Genomic DNA, 12,893 nt, shown 5'->3' on the forward strand with positions numbered 1-12,893 from the left:
CGGTGATCGCGACACAATTAGCTACGAATACAAAATTATGTTTGGATATGGTAATCTCTTGTTTTTCGCGGTTGGAAGCACGTGCAAGGTGAATAAACTGGTCCAGATATCAAGTGGGACCCACATTGAATGATCCCTAGAGTTTTTAAAACACGATATATGCGATTGAATGGTATATACTAACGGATGCGATCATACCAGCACTAATGCACCGGATCCCATCAGAACTCCGCAGTCAAGCGTGCTTGGGCGAGAGTAGTACTAGGATGGGTGACCTCCCGGGAAGTCCTCGTGTTGCATCCCTCCTTCTTTTTTTTTTTTTTTTTTTGGTTGTTGCGTAAGACTATATAGTACAAACATAACGCCGTAACTTTTACATCGTGAGGAACCACGCGACCCATAATACCTTTTCGGAAAGCCCCAAGAGTGTTTCTGGCAAGGCAATGGGTCTTCGTTCCATTGGACCGTTCCGGAGGCCGAATTTTGACGTTTGAAGGTGTTTCGGATGTTTTTTGGTGATCGCGACACAATTAGCTACAAGTACAAAATTATGTTTGGATATGGTTATCTCTTGTTTTTCGCGGTTGGAAGCACGTCCAAGGTGAATAAACGGTCCACATATCAAGTGGGACCCACATTGAATGATCCCTAGAGTTTTTAAAACACGATATATGCGATTGAATGGTATATACTAACGGATGCGATCATACCAGCACTAATTCACCGGATCCCATCAGAACTCCGCAGTTAAGCGTGCTTGGGCGAGAGTAGTACTAGGATGGGTGACCTCCCGGGAAGTCCTCGTGTTGCATCCCTCCTTCTTTTTTTTTTTTTTTTTTTGGTTGTTGCGTAAGACTATATAGTACAAACATAACGCCGTAACTTTTACATCGTGAGGAACCACGCGACCCATAATACCTTTTCGGAAAGCCCCAAGAGTGTTTCTGGCAAGGCAATGGGTCTTCGTTCCATTGGACCGTTCCGGAGGCCGAATTTTGACGTTTGAAGGTGTTTCGGATGTTTTTTGGTGATCGCGACACAATTAGCTACAAGTACAAAATTATGTTTGGATATGGTTATCTCTTGTTTTTCGCGGTTGGAAGCACGTCCAAGGTGAATAAACGGTCCACATATCAAGTGGGACCCACATTGAATGATCCCTAGAGTTTTTAAAACACGATATATGCGATTGAATGGTATATACTAACGGATGCGATCATACCAGCACTAATTCACCGGATCCCATCAGAACTCCGCAGTTAAGCGTGCTTGGGCGAGAGTAGTACTAGGATGGGTGACCTCCCGGGAAGTCCTCGTGTTGCATCCCTCCTTCTTTTTTTTTTTTTTTTTTTTGGTTGTTGCGTAAGACTATATAGTACAAACATAACGTCGTAACTTTTACATCGTGAGGGACCACGCGACCCATAATACCTTTTCGGAAAGCCCCAAGAGTGTTTCTGGCAAGGCAATGGGTCTTCGTACCATTGGACCATTCCGGAGGCCGAATTTTGACGTTTGAAGGTGTTTCGGATGTTTTCCGGTGATCGCGACACAATTAGCTACGAATACAAAATTATGTTTGGATATGGTAATCTCTTGTTTTTCGCGGTTGGAAGCACGTGCAAGGTGAATAAACTGGTCCAGATATCAAGTGGGACCCACATTGAATGATCCCTAGAGTTTTTAAAACACGATATATGCGATTGAATGGTATATACTAACGGATGCGATCATACCAGCACTAATGCACCGGATCCCATCAGAACTCCGCAGTCAAGCGTGCTTGGGCGAGAGTAGTACTAGGATGGGTGACCTCCCGGGAAGTCCTCGTGTTGCATCCCTCCTTCTTTTTTTTTTTTTTTTTTTGGTTGTTGCGTAAGACTATATAGTACAAACATAACGCCGTAACTTTTACATCGTGAGGAACCACGCGACCCATAATACCTTTTCGGAAAGCCCCAAGAGTGTTTCTGGCAAGGCAATGGGTCTTCGTTCCATTGGACCGTTCCGGAGGCCGAATTTTGACGTTTGAAGGTGTTTCGGATGTTTTTTGGTGATCGCGACACAATTAGCTACAAGTACAAAATTATGTTTGGATATGGTAATCTCTTGTTTTTCGCGGTTGGAAGCACGTCCAAGGTGAATAAACGGTCCACATATCAAGTGGGACCCACATTGAATGATCCCTAGAGTTTTTAAAACACGATATATGCGATTGAATGGTATATATGCGATCATACCAGCACTAATGCACCGGATCCCATCAGAACTCCGCAGTCAAGCGTGCTTGGGCGAGAGTAGTACTAGGATGGGTGACCTCCCGGGAAGTCCTCGTGTTGCATCCCTCCTTCTTTTTTTTTTTTTTTTTTTGGTTGTTGCGTAAGACTATATAGTACAAACATAACGCCGTAACTTTTACATCGTGAGGAACCACGCGACCCATAATACCTTTTCGGAAAGCCCCAAGAGTGTTTCTGGCAAGGCAATGGGTCTTCGTTCCATTGGACCGTTCCGGAGGCCGAATTTTGACGTTTGAAGGTGTTTCGGATGTTTTTTGGTGATCGCGACACAATTAGCTACAAGTACAAAATTATGTTTGGATATGGTTATCTCTTGTTTTTCGCGGTTGGAAGCACGTCCAAGGTGAATAAACGGTCCACATATCAAGTGGGACCCACATTGAATGATCCCTAGAGTTTTTAAAACACGATATATGCGATTGAATGGTATATACTAACGGATGCGATCATACCAGCACTAATTCACCGGATCCCATCAGAACTCCGCAGTTAAGCGTGCTTGGGCGAGAGTAGTACTAGGATGGGTGACCTCCCGGGAAGTCCTCGTGTTGCATCCCTCCTTCTTTTTTTTTTTTTTTTTTTGGTTGTTGCGTAAGACTATATAGTACAAACATAACGCCGTAACTTTTACATCGTGAGGAACCACGCGACCCATAATACCTTTTCGGAAAGCCCCAAGAGTGTTTCTGGCAAGGCAATGGGTCTTCGTACCATTGGACCATTCCGGAGGCCGAATTTTGACGTTTGAAGGTGTTTCGGATGTTTTCCGGTGATCGCGACACAATTAGCTACGAATACCAAATTATGTTTGGATATGGTAATCTCTTGTTTTTCGCGGTTGGAAGCACGTGCAAGGTGAATAAACTGGTCCAGATATCAAGTGGGACCCACATTGAATGATCCATTGAGTTTTCAAAAAACGATATATGCGATTGCATGATATATACTAACGGATGCGATCATACCAGCACTAATGCACCGGATCCCATCAGAACTCCGCAGTTAAGCGTGCTTGGGCGAGAGTAGTACTAGGATGGGTGACCTCCCGGGAAGTCCTCGTGTTGCATCCCTCCCTCTTTTTTTTTTTTTTTTTTTTGGTTGTTGCGTAAGACTATATAGTACAAACATAACGCCGTAACTTTTACATCGTGAGGAACCACGCGACCCATAATACCATTTCGGAAAGCCCCAAGAGTGTTTCTGGCAAGGCAATGGGTCTTCGTACCATTGGACCATTCCGGAGGCCGAATTTTGACGTTTGAAGGTGTTTCGGATGTTTTTTGGTGATCGCGACACAATTAGCTACGAGTACAAAATTATGTTTGGATATGGTTATCTCTTGTTTTTCGCGGTTGGAAGCACGTCCAAGGTGAATAAACGGTCCACATATCAAGTGGGACCCACATTGAATGATCCCTAGAGTTTTTAAAACACGATATATGCGATTGCATGATATATACTAACGGATGTGATCATACCAGCACTAATGCACCGGATCCCATCAGAACTCCGCAGTCAAGCGTGCTTGGGCGAGAGTAGTACTAGGATGGGTGACCTCCCGGGAAGTCCTCGTGTTGCATCCCTCCTTCTTTTTTTTTTTTTTTTTTTGGTTGTTGCGTAAGACTATATAGTACAAACATAACGCCGTAACTTTTACATCGTGAGGAACCACGCGACCCATAATACCTTTTCGGAAAGCCCCAAGAGTGTTTCTGGCAAGGCAATGGGTCTTCGTACCATTGGACCATTCCGGAGGCCGAATTTTGACGTTTGAAGGTGTTTCGGATGTTTTCCGGTGATCGCGACACAATTAGCTACGAATACCAAATTATGTTTGGATATGGTAATCTCTTGTTTTTCGCGGTTGGAAGCACGTCCAAGGTGAATAAACTGGTCCAGATATCAAGTGGGACCCACATTGAATGATCCCTTGAGTTTTCAAAAAACGATATATGCGATTGCATGATATATACTAACGGATGCGATCATACCAGCACTAATGCACCGGATCCCATCAGAACTCCGCAGTTAAGCGTGCTTGGGCGAGAGTAGTACTAGGATGGGTGACCTCCCGGGAAGTCCTCGTGTTGCATCCCTCCCTCTTTTTTTTTTTTTTTTTTTTGGTTGTTGCGTAAGACTATATAGTACAAACATAACGCCGTAACTTTTACATCGTGAGGAACCACGCGACCCATAATACCATTTCGGAAAGCCCCAAGAGTGTTTCTGGCAAGGCAATGGGTCTTCGTACCATTGGACCATTCCGGAGGCCGAATTTTGACGTTTGAAGGTGTTTCGGATGTTTTTTGGTGATCGCGACACAATTAGCTACGAGTACAAAATTATGTTTGGATATGGTTATCTCTTGTTTTTCGCGGTTGGAAGCACGTCCAAGGTGAATAAACGGTCCACATATCAAGTGGGACCCACATTGAATGATCCCTAGAGTTTTTAAAACACGATATATGCGATTGCATGATATATACTAACGGATGTGATCATACCAGCACTAATGCACCGGATCCCATCAGAACTCCGCAGTCAAGCGTGCTTGGGCGAGAGTAGTACTAGGATGGGTGACCTCCCGGGAAGTCCTCGTGTTGCATCCCTCCTTCTTTTTTTTTTTTTTTTTTTGGTTGTTGCGTAAGACTATATAGTACAAACATAACGCCGTAACTTTTACATCGTGAGGAACCACGCGACCCATAATACCTTTTCGGAAAGCCCCAAGAGTGTTTCTGGCAAGGCAATGGGTCTTCGTACCATTGGACCATTCCGGAGGCCGAATTTTGACGTTTGAAGGTGTTTCGGATGTTTTTTGGTGATCGCGACACAATTAGCTACGAGTACAAAATTATGTTTGGATATGGTTATCTCTTGTTTTTCGCGGTTGGAAGCACGTCCAAGGTGAATAAACGGTCCACATATCAAGTGGGACCCACATTGAATGATCCCTAGAGTTTTTAAAACACGATATATGCGATTGCATGATATATACTAACGGATGTGATCATACCAGCACTAATGCACCGGATCCCATCAGAACTCCGCAGTCAAGCGTGCTTGGGCGAGAGTAGTACTAGGATGGGTGACCTCCCGGGAAGTCCTCGTGTTGCATCCCTCCTTCTTTTTTTTTTTTTTTTTTTGGTTGTTGCGTAAGACTATATAGTACAAACATAACGCCGTAACTTTTACATCGTGAGGAACCACGCGACCCATAATACCTTTTCGGAAAGCCCCAAGAGTGTTTCTGGCAAGGCAATGGGTCTTCGTACCATTGGACCATTCCGGAGGCCGAATTTTGACGTTTGAAGGTGTTTCGGATGTTTTCCGGTGATCGCGACACAATTAGCTACGAATACCAAATTATGTTTGGATATGGTAATCTCTTGTTTTTCGCGGTTGGAAGCACGTGCAAGGTGAATAAACTGGTCCAGATATCAAGTGGGACCCACATTGAATGATCCATTGAGTTTTCAAAAAACGATATATGCGATTGCATGATATATACTAACGGATGCGATCATACCAGCACTAATGCACCGGATCCCATCAGAACTCCGCAGTTAAGCGTGCTTGGGCGAGAGTAGTACTAGGATGGGTGACCTCCCGGGAAGTCCTCGTGTTGCATCCCTCCCTCTTTTTTTTTTTTTTTTTTTTGGTTGTTGCGTAAGACTATATAGTACAAACATAACGCCGTAACTTTTACATCGTGAGGAACCACGCGACCCATAATACCATTTCGGAAAGCCCCAAGAGTGTTTCTGGCAAGGCAATGGGTCTTCGTACCATTGGACCATTCCGGAGGCCGAATTTTGACGTTTGAAGGTGTTTCGGATGTTTTTTGGTGATCGCGACACAATTAGCTACGAGTACAAAATTATGTTTGGATATGGTTATCTCTTGTTTTTCGCGGTTGGAAGCACGTCCAAGGTGAATAAACGGTCCACATATCAAGTGGGACCCACATTGAATGATCCCTAGAGTTTTTAAAACACGATATATGCGATTGCATGATATATACTAACGGATGTGATCATACCAGCACTAATGCACCGGATCCCATCAGAACTCCGCAGTCAAGCGTGCTTGGGCGAGAGTAGTACTAGGATGGGTGACCTCCCGGGAAGTCCTCGTGTTGCATCCCTCCTTCTTTTTTTTTTTTTTTTTTTGGTTGTTGCGTAAGACTATATAGTACAAACATAACGCCGTAACTTTTACATCGTGAGGAACCACGCGACCCATAATACCTTTTCGGAAAGCCCCAAGAGTGTTTCTGGCAAGGCAATGGGTCTTCGTACCATTGGACCATTCCGGAGGCCGAATTTTGACGTTTGAAGGTGTTTCGGATGTTTTCCGGTGATCGCGACACAATTAGCTACGAATACCAAATTATGTTTGGATATGGTAATCTCTTGTTTTTCGCGGTTGGAAGCACGTCCAAGGTGAATAAACTGGTCCAGATATCAAGTGGGACCCACATTGAATGATCCCTTGAGTTTTCAAAAAACGATATATGCGATTGCATGATATATACTAACGGATGCGATCATACCAGCACTAATGCACCGGATCCCATCAGAACTCCGCAGTTAAGCGTGCTTGGGCGAGAGTAGTACTAGGATGGGTGACCTCCCGGGAAGTCCTCGTGTTGCATCCCTCCCTCTTTTTTTTTTTTTTTTTTTTGGTTGTTGCGTAAGACTATATAGTACAAACATAACGCCGTAACTTTTACATCGTGAGGAACCACGCGACCCATAATACCATTTCGGAAAGCCCCAAGAGTGTTTCTGGCAAGGCAATGGGTCTTCGTACCATTGGACCATTCCGGAGGCCGAATTTTGACGTTTGAAGGTGTTTCGGATGTTTTTTGGTGATCGCGACACAATTAGCTACGAGTACAAAATTATGTTTGGATATGGTTATCTCTTGTTTTTCGCGGTTGGAAGCACGTCCAAGGTGAATAAACGGTCCACATATCAAGTGGGACCCACATTGAATGATCCCTAGAGTTTTTAAAACACGATATATGCGATTGCATGATATATACTAACGGATGTGATCATACCAGCACTAATGCACCGGATCCCATCAGAACTCCGCAGTCAAGCGTGCTTGGGCGAGAGTAGTACTAGGATGGGTGACCTCCCGGGAAGTCCTCGTGTTGCATCCCTCCTTCTTTTTTTTTTTTTTTTTTTGGTTGTTGCGTAAGACTATATAGTACAAACATAACGCCGTAACTTTTACATCGTGAGGAACCACGCGACCCATAATACCTTTTCGGAAAGCCCCAAGAGTGTTTCTGGCAAGGCAATGGGTCTTCGTACCATTGGACCATTCCGGAGGCCGAATTTTGACGTTTGAAGGTGTTTCGGATGTTTTCCGGTGATCGCGACACAATTAGCTACGAATACCAAATTATGTTTGGATATGGTAATCTCTTGTTTTTCGCGGTTGGAAGCACGTCCAAGGTGAATAAACTGGTCCAGATATCAAGTGGGACCCACATTGAATGATCCCTTGAGTTTTCAAAAAACGATATATGCGATTGCATGATATATACTAACGGATGCGATCATACCAGCACTAATGCACCGGATCCCATCAGAACTCCGCAGTTAAGCGTGCTTGGGCGAGAGTAGTACTAGGATGGGTGACCTCCCGGGAAGTCCTCGTGTTGCATCCCTCCTTCTTTTTTTTTTTTTTTTTTTGGTTGTTGCGTAAGACTATATAGTACAAACATAACGCCGTAACTTTTACATCGTGAGGAACCACGCGACCCATAATACCTTTTCGGAAAGCCCCAAGAGTGTTTCTGGCAAGGCAATGGGTCTTCGTACCATTGGACCATTCCGGAGGCCGAATTTTGACGTTTGAAGGTGTTTCGGATGTTTTCCGGTGATCGCGACACAATTAGCTACGAATACCAAATTATGTTTGGATATGGTAATCTCTTGTTTTTCGCGGTTGGAAGCACGTCCAAGGTGAATAAACTGGTCCAGATATCAAGTGGGACCCACATTGAATGATCCCTTGAGTTTTCAAAAAACGATATATGCGATTGCATGATATATACTAACGGATGCGATCATACCAGCACTAATGCACCGGATCCCATCAGAACTCCGCAGTTAAGCGTGCTTGGGCGAGAGTAGTACTAGGATGGGTGACCTCCCGGGAAGTCCTCGTGTTGCATCCCTCCCTCTTTTTTTTTTTTTTTTTTTTGGTTGTTGCGTAAGACTATATAGTACAAACATAACGCCGTAACTTTTACATCGTGAGGAACCACGCGACCCATAATACCATTTCGGAAAGCCCCAAGAGTGTTTCTGGCAAGGCAATGGGTCTTCGTACCATTGGACCATTCCGGAGGCCGAATTTTGACGTTTGAAGGTGTTTCGGATGTTTTTTGGTGATCGCGACACAATTAGCTACGAGTACAAAATTATGTTTGGATATGGTTATCTCTTGTTTTTCGCGGTTGGAAGCACGTCCAAGGTGAATAAACGGTCCACATATCAAGTGGGACCCACATTGAATGATCCCTAGAGTTTTTAAAACACGATATATGCGATTGCATGATATATACTAACGGATGTGATCATACCAGCACTAATGCACCGGATCCCATCAGAACTCCGCAGTCAAGCGTGCTTGGGCGAGAGTAGTACTAGGATGGGTGACCTCCCGGGAAGTCCTCGTGTTGCATCCCTCCTTCTTTTTTTTTTTTTTTTTTTGGTTGTTGCGTAAGACTATATAGTACAAACATAACGCCGTAACTTTTACATCGTGAGGAACCACGCGACCCATAATACCTTTTCGGAAAGCCCCAAGAGTGTTTCTGGCAAGGCAATGGGTCTTCGTACCATTGGACCATTCCGGAGGCCGAATTTTGACGTTTGAAGGTGTTTCGGATGTTTTTTGGTGATCGCGACACAATTAGCTACGAGTACAAAATTATGTTTGGATATGGTTATCTCTTGTTTTTCGCGGTTGGAAGCACGTCCAAGGTGAATAAACGGTCCACATATCAAGTGGGACCCACATTGAATGATCCCTAGAGTTTTTAAAACACGATATATGCGATTGCATGATATATACTAACGGATGTGATCATACCAGCACTAATGCACCGGATCCCATCAGAACTCCGCAGTCAAGCGTGCTTGGGCGAGAGTAGTACTAGGATGGGTGACCTCCCGGGAAGTCCTCGTGTTGCATCCCTCCTTCTTTTTTTTTTTTTTTTTTTGGTTGTTGCGTAAGACTATATAGTACAAACATAACGCCGTAACTTTTACATCGTGAGGAACCACGCGACCCATAATACCATTTCGGAAAGCCCCAAGAGTGTTTCTGGCAAGGCAATGGGTCTTCGTACCATTGGACCATTCCGGAGGCCGAATTTTGACGTTTGAAGGTGTTTCGGATGTTTTCCGGTGATCGCGACACAATTAGCTACGAATACCAAATTATGTTTGGATATGGTAATCTCTTGTTTTTCGCGGTTGGAAGCACGTCCAAGGTGAATAAACTGGTCCAGATATCAAGTGGGACCCACATTGAATGATCCCTTGAGTTTTCAAAAAACGATATATGCGATTGCATGATATATACTAACGGATGCGATCATACCAGCACTAATGCACCGGATCCCATCAGAACTCCGCAGTTAAGCGTGCTTGGGCGAGAGTAGTACTAGGATGGGTGACCTCCCGGGAAGTCCTCGTGTTGCATCCCTCCCTCTTTTTTTTTTTTTTTTTTTTGGTTGTTGCGTAAGACTATATAGTACAAACATAACGCCGTAACTTTTACATCGTGAGGAACCACGCGACCCATAATACCATTTCGGAAAGCCCCAAGAGTGTTTCTGGCAAGGCAATGGGTCTTCGTACCATTGGACCATTCCGGAGGCCGAATTTTGACGTTTGAAGGTGTTTCGGATGTTTTTTGGTGATCGCGACACAATTAGCTACGAGTACAAAATTATGTTTGGATATGGTTATCTCTTGTTTTTCGCGGTTGGAAGCACGTCCAAGGTGAATAAACGGTCCACATATCAAGTGGGACCCACATTGAATGATCCCTAGAGTTTTTAAAACACGATATATGCGATTGCATGATATATACTAACGGATGTGATCATACCAGCACTAATGCACCGGATCCCATCAGAACTCCGCAGTCAAGCGTGCTTGGGCGAGAGTAGTACTAGGATGGGTGACCTCCCGGGAAGTCCTCGTGTTGCATCCCTCCTTCTTTTTTTTTTTTTTTTTTTGGTTGTTGCGTAAGACTATATAGTACAAACATAACGCCGTAACTTTTACATCGTGAGGAACCACGCGACCCATAATACCTTTTCGGAAAGCCCCAAGAGTGTTTCTGGCAAGGCAATGGGTCTTCGTACCATTGGACCATTCCGGAGGCCGAATTTTGACGTTTGAAGGTGTTTCGGATGTTTTCCGGTGATCGCGACACAATTAGCTACGAATACCAAATTATGTTTGGATATGGTAATCTCTTGTTTTTCGCGGTTGGAAGCACGTCCAAGGTGAATAAACTGGTCCAGATATCAAGTGGGACCCACATTGAATGATCCCTTGAGTTTTCAAAAAACGATATATGCGATTGCATGATATATACTAACGGATGCGATCATACCAGCACTAATGCACCGGATCCCATCAGAACTCCGCAGTTAAGCGTGCTTGGGCGAGAGTAGTACTAGGATGGGTGACCTCCCGGGAAGTCCTCGTGTTGCATCCCTCCTTCTTTTTTTTTTTTTTTTTTTGGTTGTTGCGTAAGACTATATAGTACAAACATAACGCCGTAACTTTTACATCGTGAGGAACCACGCGACCCATAATACCTTTTCGGAAAGCCCCAAGAGTGTTTCTGGCAAGGCAATGGGTCTTCGTACCATTGGACCATTCCGGAGGCCGAATTTTGACGTTTGAAGGTGTTTCGGATGTTTTCCGGTGATCGCGACACAATTAGCTACGAATACCAAATTATGTTTGGATATGGTAATCTCTTGTTTTTCGCGGTTGGAAGCACGTCCAAGGTGAATAAACTGGTCCAGATATCAAGTGGGACCCACATTGAATGATCCCTTGAGTTTTCAAAAAACGATATATGCGATTGCATGATATATACTAACGGATGCGATCATACCAGCACTAATGCACCGGATCCCATCAGAACTCCGCAGTTAAGCGTGCTTGGGCGAGAGTAGTACTAGGATGGGTGACCTCCCGGGAAGTCCTCGTGTTGCATCCCTCCCTCTTTTTTTTTTTTTTTTTTTTGGTTGTTGCGTAAGACTATATAGTACAAACATAACGCCGTAACTTTTACATCGTGAGGAACCACGCGACCCATAATACCATTTCGGAAAGCCCCAAGAGTGTTTCTGGCAAGGCAATGGGTCTTCGTACCATTGGACCATTCCGGAGGCCGAATTTTGACGTTTGAAGGTGTTTCGGATGTTTTTTGGTGATCGCGACACAATTAGCTACGAGTACAAAATTATGTTTGGATATGGTTATCTCTTGTTTTTCGCGGTTGGAAGCACGTCCAAGGTGAATAAACGGTCCACATATCAAGTGGGACCCACATTGAATGATCCCTAGAGTTTTTAAAACACGATATATGCGATTGCATGATATATACTAACGGATGTGATCATACCAGCACTAATGCACCGGATCCCATCAGAACTCCGCAGTCAAGCGTGCTTGGGCGAGAGTAGTACTAGGATGGGTGACCTCCCGGGAAGTCCTCGTGTTGCATCCCTCCTTCTTTTTTTTTTTTTTTTTTTGGTTGTTGCGTAAGACTATATAGTACAAACATAACGCCGTAACTTTTACATCGTGAGGAACCACGCGACCCATAATACCTTTTCGGAAAGCCCCAAGAGTGTTTCTGGCAAGGCAATGGGTCTTCGTACCATTGGACCATTCCGGAGGCCGAATTTTGACGTTTGAAGGTGTTTCGGATGTTTTTTGGTGATCGCGACACAATTAGCTACGAGTACAAAATTATGTTTGGATATGGTTATCTCTTGTTTTTCGCGGTTGGAAGCACGTCCAAGGTGAATAAACGGTCCACATATCAAGTGGGACCCACATTGAATGATCCCTAGAGTTTTTAAAACACGATATATGCGATTGCATGATATATACTAACGGATGTGATCATACCAGCACTAATGCACCGGATCCCATCAGAACTCCGCAGTCAAGCGTGCTTGGGCGAGAGTAGTACTAGGATGGGTGACCTCCCGGGAAGTCCTCGTGTTGCATCCCTCCTTCTTTTTTTTTTTTTTTTTTTGGTTGTTGCGTAAGACTATATAGTACAAACATAACGCCGTAACTTTTACATCGTGAGGAACCACGCGACCCATAATACCTTTTCGGAAAGCCCCAAGAGTGTTTCTGGCAAGGCAATGGGTCTTCGTACCATTGGACCATTCCGGAGGCCGAATTTTGACGTTTGAAGGTGTTTCGGATGTTTTCCGGTGATCGCGACACAATTAGCTACGAATACCAAATTATGTTTGGATATGGTAATCTCTTGTTTTTCGCGGTTGGAAGCACG

The 12,893-nt window shown here is 44.3% G+C and overlaps 25 non-coding genes across 25 annotated transcripts; all 25 read left to right on the plus strand.

Moving 5' to 3' along the window:
- The first annotated feature begins 184 nt into the window (after positions 1 to 184).
- On the plus strand, positions 185 to 303 carry LOC147936516 (5S ribosomal RNA). The gene has a single exon (XR_015570120.1). It is a non-coding gene; the product is annotated as a 5S ribosomal RNA (ribosomal RNA).
- Positions 304 to 696: 393 nt separating this feature from the next.
- Positions 697 to 815, plus strand: LOC147936517 (5S ribosomal RNA). Its single transcript, XR_015570078.1, has one exon. It is a non-coding gene; the product is annotated as a 5S ribosomal RNA (ribosomal RNA).
- A 393-nt stretch (positions 816 to 1,208) lies between these two features.
- Positions 1,209 to 1,327, plus strand: LOC147936518 (5S ribosomal RNA). Its single transcript, XR_015570079.1, has one exon. It is a non-coding gene; the product is annotated as a 5S ribosomal RNA (ribosomal RNA).
- Positions 1,328 to 1,722: 395 nt separating this feature from the next.
- On the plus strand, positions 1,723 to 1,841 carry LOC147936519 (5S ribosomal RNA). The gene has a single exon (XR_015570122.1). It is a non-coding gene; the product is annotated as a 5S ribosomal RNA (ribosomal RNA).
- Positions 1,842 to 2,226: 385 nt separating this feature from the next.
- Positions 2,227 to 2,345, plus strand: LOC147936520 (5S ribosomal RNA). Its single transcript, XR_015569582.1, has one exon. It is a non-coding gene; the product is annotated as a 5S ribosomal RNA (ribosomal RNA).
- Positions 2,346 to 2,738: 393 nt separating this feature from the next.
- On the plus strand, positions 2,739 to 2,857 carry LOC147936521 (5S ribosomal RNA). The gene has a single exon (XR_015570080.1). It is a non-coding gene; the product is annotated as a 5S ribosomal RNA (ribosomal RNA).
- Positions 2,858 to 3,251: 394 nt separating this feature from the next.
- On the plus strand, positions 3,252 to 3,370 carry LOC147936522 (5S ribosomal RNA). The gene has a single exon (XR_015570087.1). It is a non-coding gene; the product is annotated as a 5S ribosomal RNA (ribosomal RNA).
- A 394-nt stretch (positions 3,371 to 3,764) lies between these two features.
- Positions 3,765 to 3,883, plus strand: LOC147936523 (5S ribosomal RNA). Its single transcript, XR_015569366.1, has one exon. It is a non-coding gene; the product is annotated as a 5S ribosomal RNA (ribosomal RNA).
- A 394-nt stretch (positions 3,884 to 4,277) lies between these two features.
- On the plus strand, positions 4,278 to 4,396 carry LOC147936524 (5S ribosomal RNA). The gene has a single exon (XR_015570098.1). It is a non-coding gene; the product is annotated as a 5S ribosomal RNA (ribosomal RNA).
- Positions 4,397 to 4,790: 394 nt separating this feature from the next.
- On the plus strand, positions 4,791 to 4,909 carry LOC147936525 (5S ribosomal RNA). The gene has a single exon (XR_015569367.1). It is a non-coding gene; the product is annotated as a 5S ribosomal RNA (ribosomal RNA).
- A 393-nt stretch (positions 4,910 to 5,302) lies between these two features.
- On the plus strand, positions 5,303 to 5,421 carry LOC147936526 (5S ribosomal RNA). The gene has a single exon (XR_015569368.1). It is a non-coding gene; the product is annotated as a 5S ribosomal RNA (ribosomal RNA).
- Positions 5,422 to 5,815: 394 nt separating this feature from the next.
- On the plus strand, positions 5,816 to 5,934 carry LOC147936527 (5S ribosomal RNA). The gene has a single exon (XR_015570109.1). It is a non-coding gene; the product is annotated as a 5S ribosomal RNA (ribosomal RNA).
- Positions 5,935 to 6,328: 394 nt separating this feature from the next.
- LOC147936528 (5S ribosomal RNA) lies at positions 6,329 to 6,447 on the plus strand. The gene has a single exon (XR_015569369.1). It is a non-coding gene; the product is annotated as a 5S ribosomal RNA (ribosomal RNA).
- A 394-nt stretch (positions 6,448 to 6,841) lies between these two features.
- LOC147936529 (5S ribosomal RNA) lies at positions 6,842 to 6,960 on the plus strand. The gene has a single exon (XR_015570121.1). It is a non-coding gene; the product is annotated as a 5S ribosomal RNA (ribosomal RNA).
- A 394-nt stretch (positions 6,961 to 7,354) lies between these two features.
- Positions 7,355 to 7,473, plus strand: LOC147936530 (5S ribosomal RNA). Its single transcript, XR_015569371.1, has one exon. It is a non-coding gene; the product is annotated as a 5S ribosomal RNA (ribosomal RNA).
- A 394-nt stretch (positions 7,474 to 7,867) lies between these two features.
- Positions 7,868 to 7,986, plus strand: LOC147936531 (5S ribosomal RNA). Its single transcript, XR_015570132.1, has one exon. It is a non-coding gene; the product is annotated as a 5S ribosomal RNA (ribosomal RNA).
- A 394-nt stretch (positions 7,987 to 8,380) lies between these two features.
- LOC147936532 (5S ribosomal RNA) lies at positions 8,381 to 8,499 on the plus strand. Its single transcript, XR_015570143.1, has one exon. It is a non-coding gene; the product is annotated as a 5S ribosomal RNA (ribosomal RNA).
- A 394-nt stretch (positions 8,500 to 8,893) lies between these two features.
- On the plus strand, positions 8,894 to 9,012 carry LOC147936533 (5S ribosomal RNA). Its single transcript, XR_015569372.1, has one exon. It is a non-coding gene; the product is annotated as a 5S ribosomal RNA (ribosomal RNA).
- A 393-nt stretch (positions 9,013 to 9,405) lies between these two features.
- Positions 9,406 to 9,524, plus strand: LOC147936534 (5S ribosomal RNA). Its single transcript, XR_015569373.1, has one exon. It is a non-coding gene; the product is annotated as a 5S ribosomal RNA (ribosomal RNA).
- A 394-nt stretch (positions 9,525 to 9,918) lies between these two features.
- On the plus strand, positions 9,919 to 10,037 carry LOC147936535 (5S ribosomal RNA). Its single transcript, XR_015570154.1, has one exon. It is a non-coding gene; the product is annotated as a 5S ribosomal RNA (ribosomal RNA).
- A 394-nt stretch (positions 10,038 to 10,431) lies between these two features.
- Positions 10,432 to 10,550, plus strand: LOC147936536 (5S ribosomal RNA). The gene has a single exon (XR_015569374.1). It is a non-coding gene; the product is annotated as a 5S ribosomal RNA (ribosomal RNA).
- A 394-nt stretch (positions 10,551 to 10,944) lies between these two features.
- On the plus strand, positions 10,945 to 11,063 carry LOC147936537 (5S ribosomal RNA). Its single transcript, XR_015570165.1, has one exon. It is a non-coding gene; the product is annotated as a 5S ribosomal RNA (ribosomal RNA).
- A 394-nt stretch (positions 11,064 to 11,457) lies between these two features.
- LOC147936538 (5S ribosomal RNA) lies at positions 11,458 to 11,576 on the plus strand. The gene has a single exon (XR_015570177.1). It is a non-coding gene; the product is annotated as a 5S ribosomal RNA (ribosomal RNA).
- Positions 11,577 to 11,970: 394 nt separating this feature from the next.
- Positions 11,971 to 12,089, plus strand: LOC147936539 (5S ribosomal RNA). Its single transcript, XR_015569375.1, has one exon. It is a non-coding gene; the product is annotated as a 5S ribosomal RNA (ribosomal RNA).
- A 393-nt stretch (positions 12,090 to 12,482) lies between these two features.
- Positions 12,483 to 12,601, plus strand: LOC147936540 (5S ribosomal RNA). Its single transcript, XR_015569376.1, has one exon. It is a non-coding gene; the product is annotated as a 5S ribosomal RNA (ribosomal RNA).
- The last annotated feature ends 292 nt before the right edge of the window (positions 12,602 to 12,893 follow it).

The sequence above is a fragment of the Camelina sativa genome, chromosome 10 (genome assembly GCF_030686135.1).
Source record: "Camelina sativa cultivar CO46 ecotype springtype chromosome 10, ASM3068613v1".
Lineage (NCBI taxonomy): Eukaryota > Viridiplantae > Streptophyta > Magnoliopsida > Brassicales > Brassicaceae > Camelina > Camelina sativa.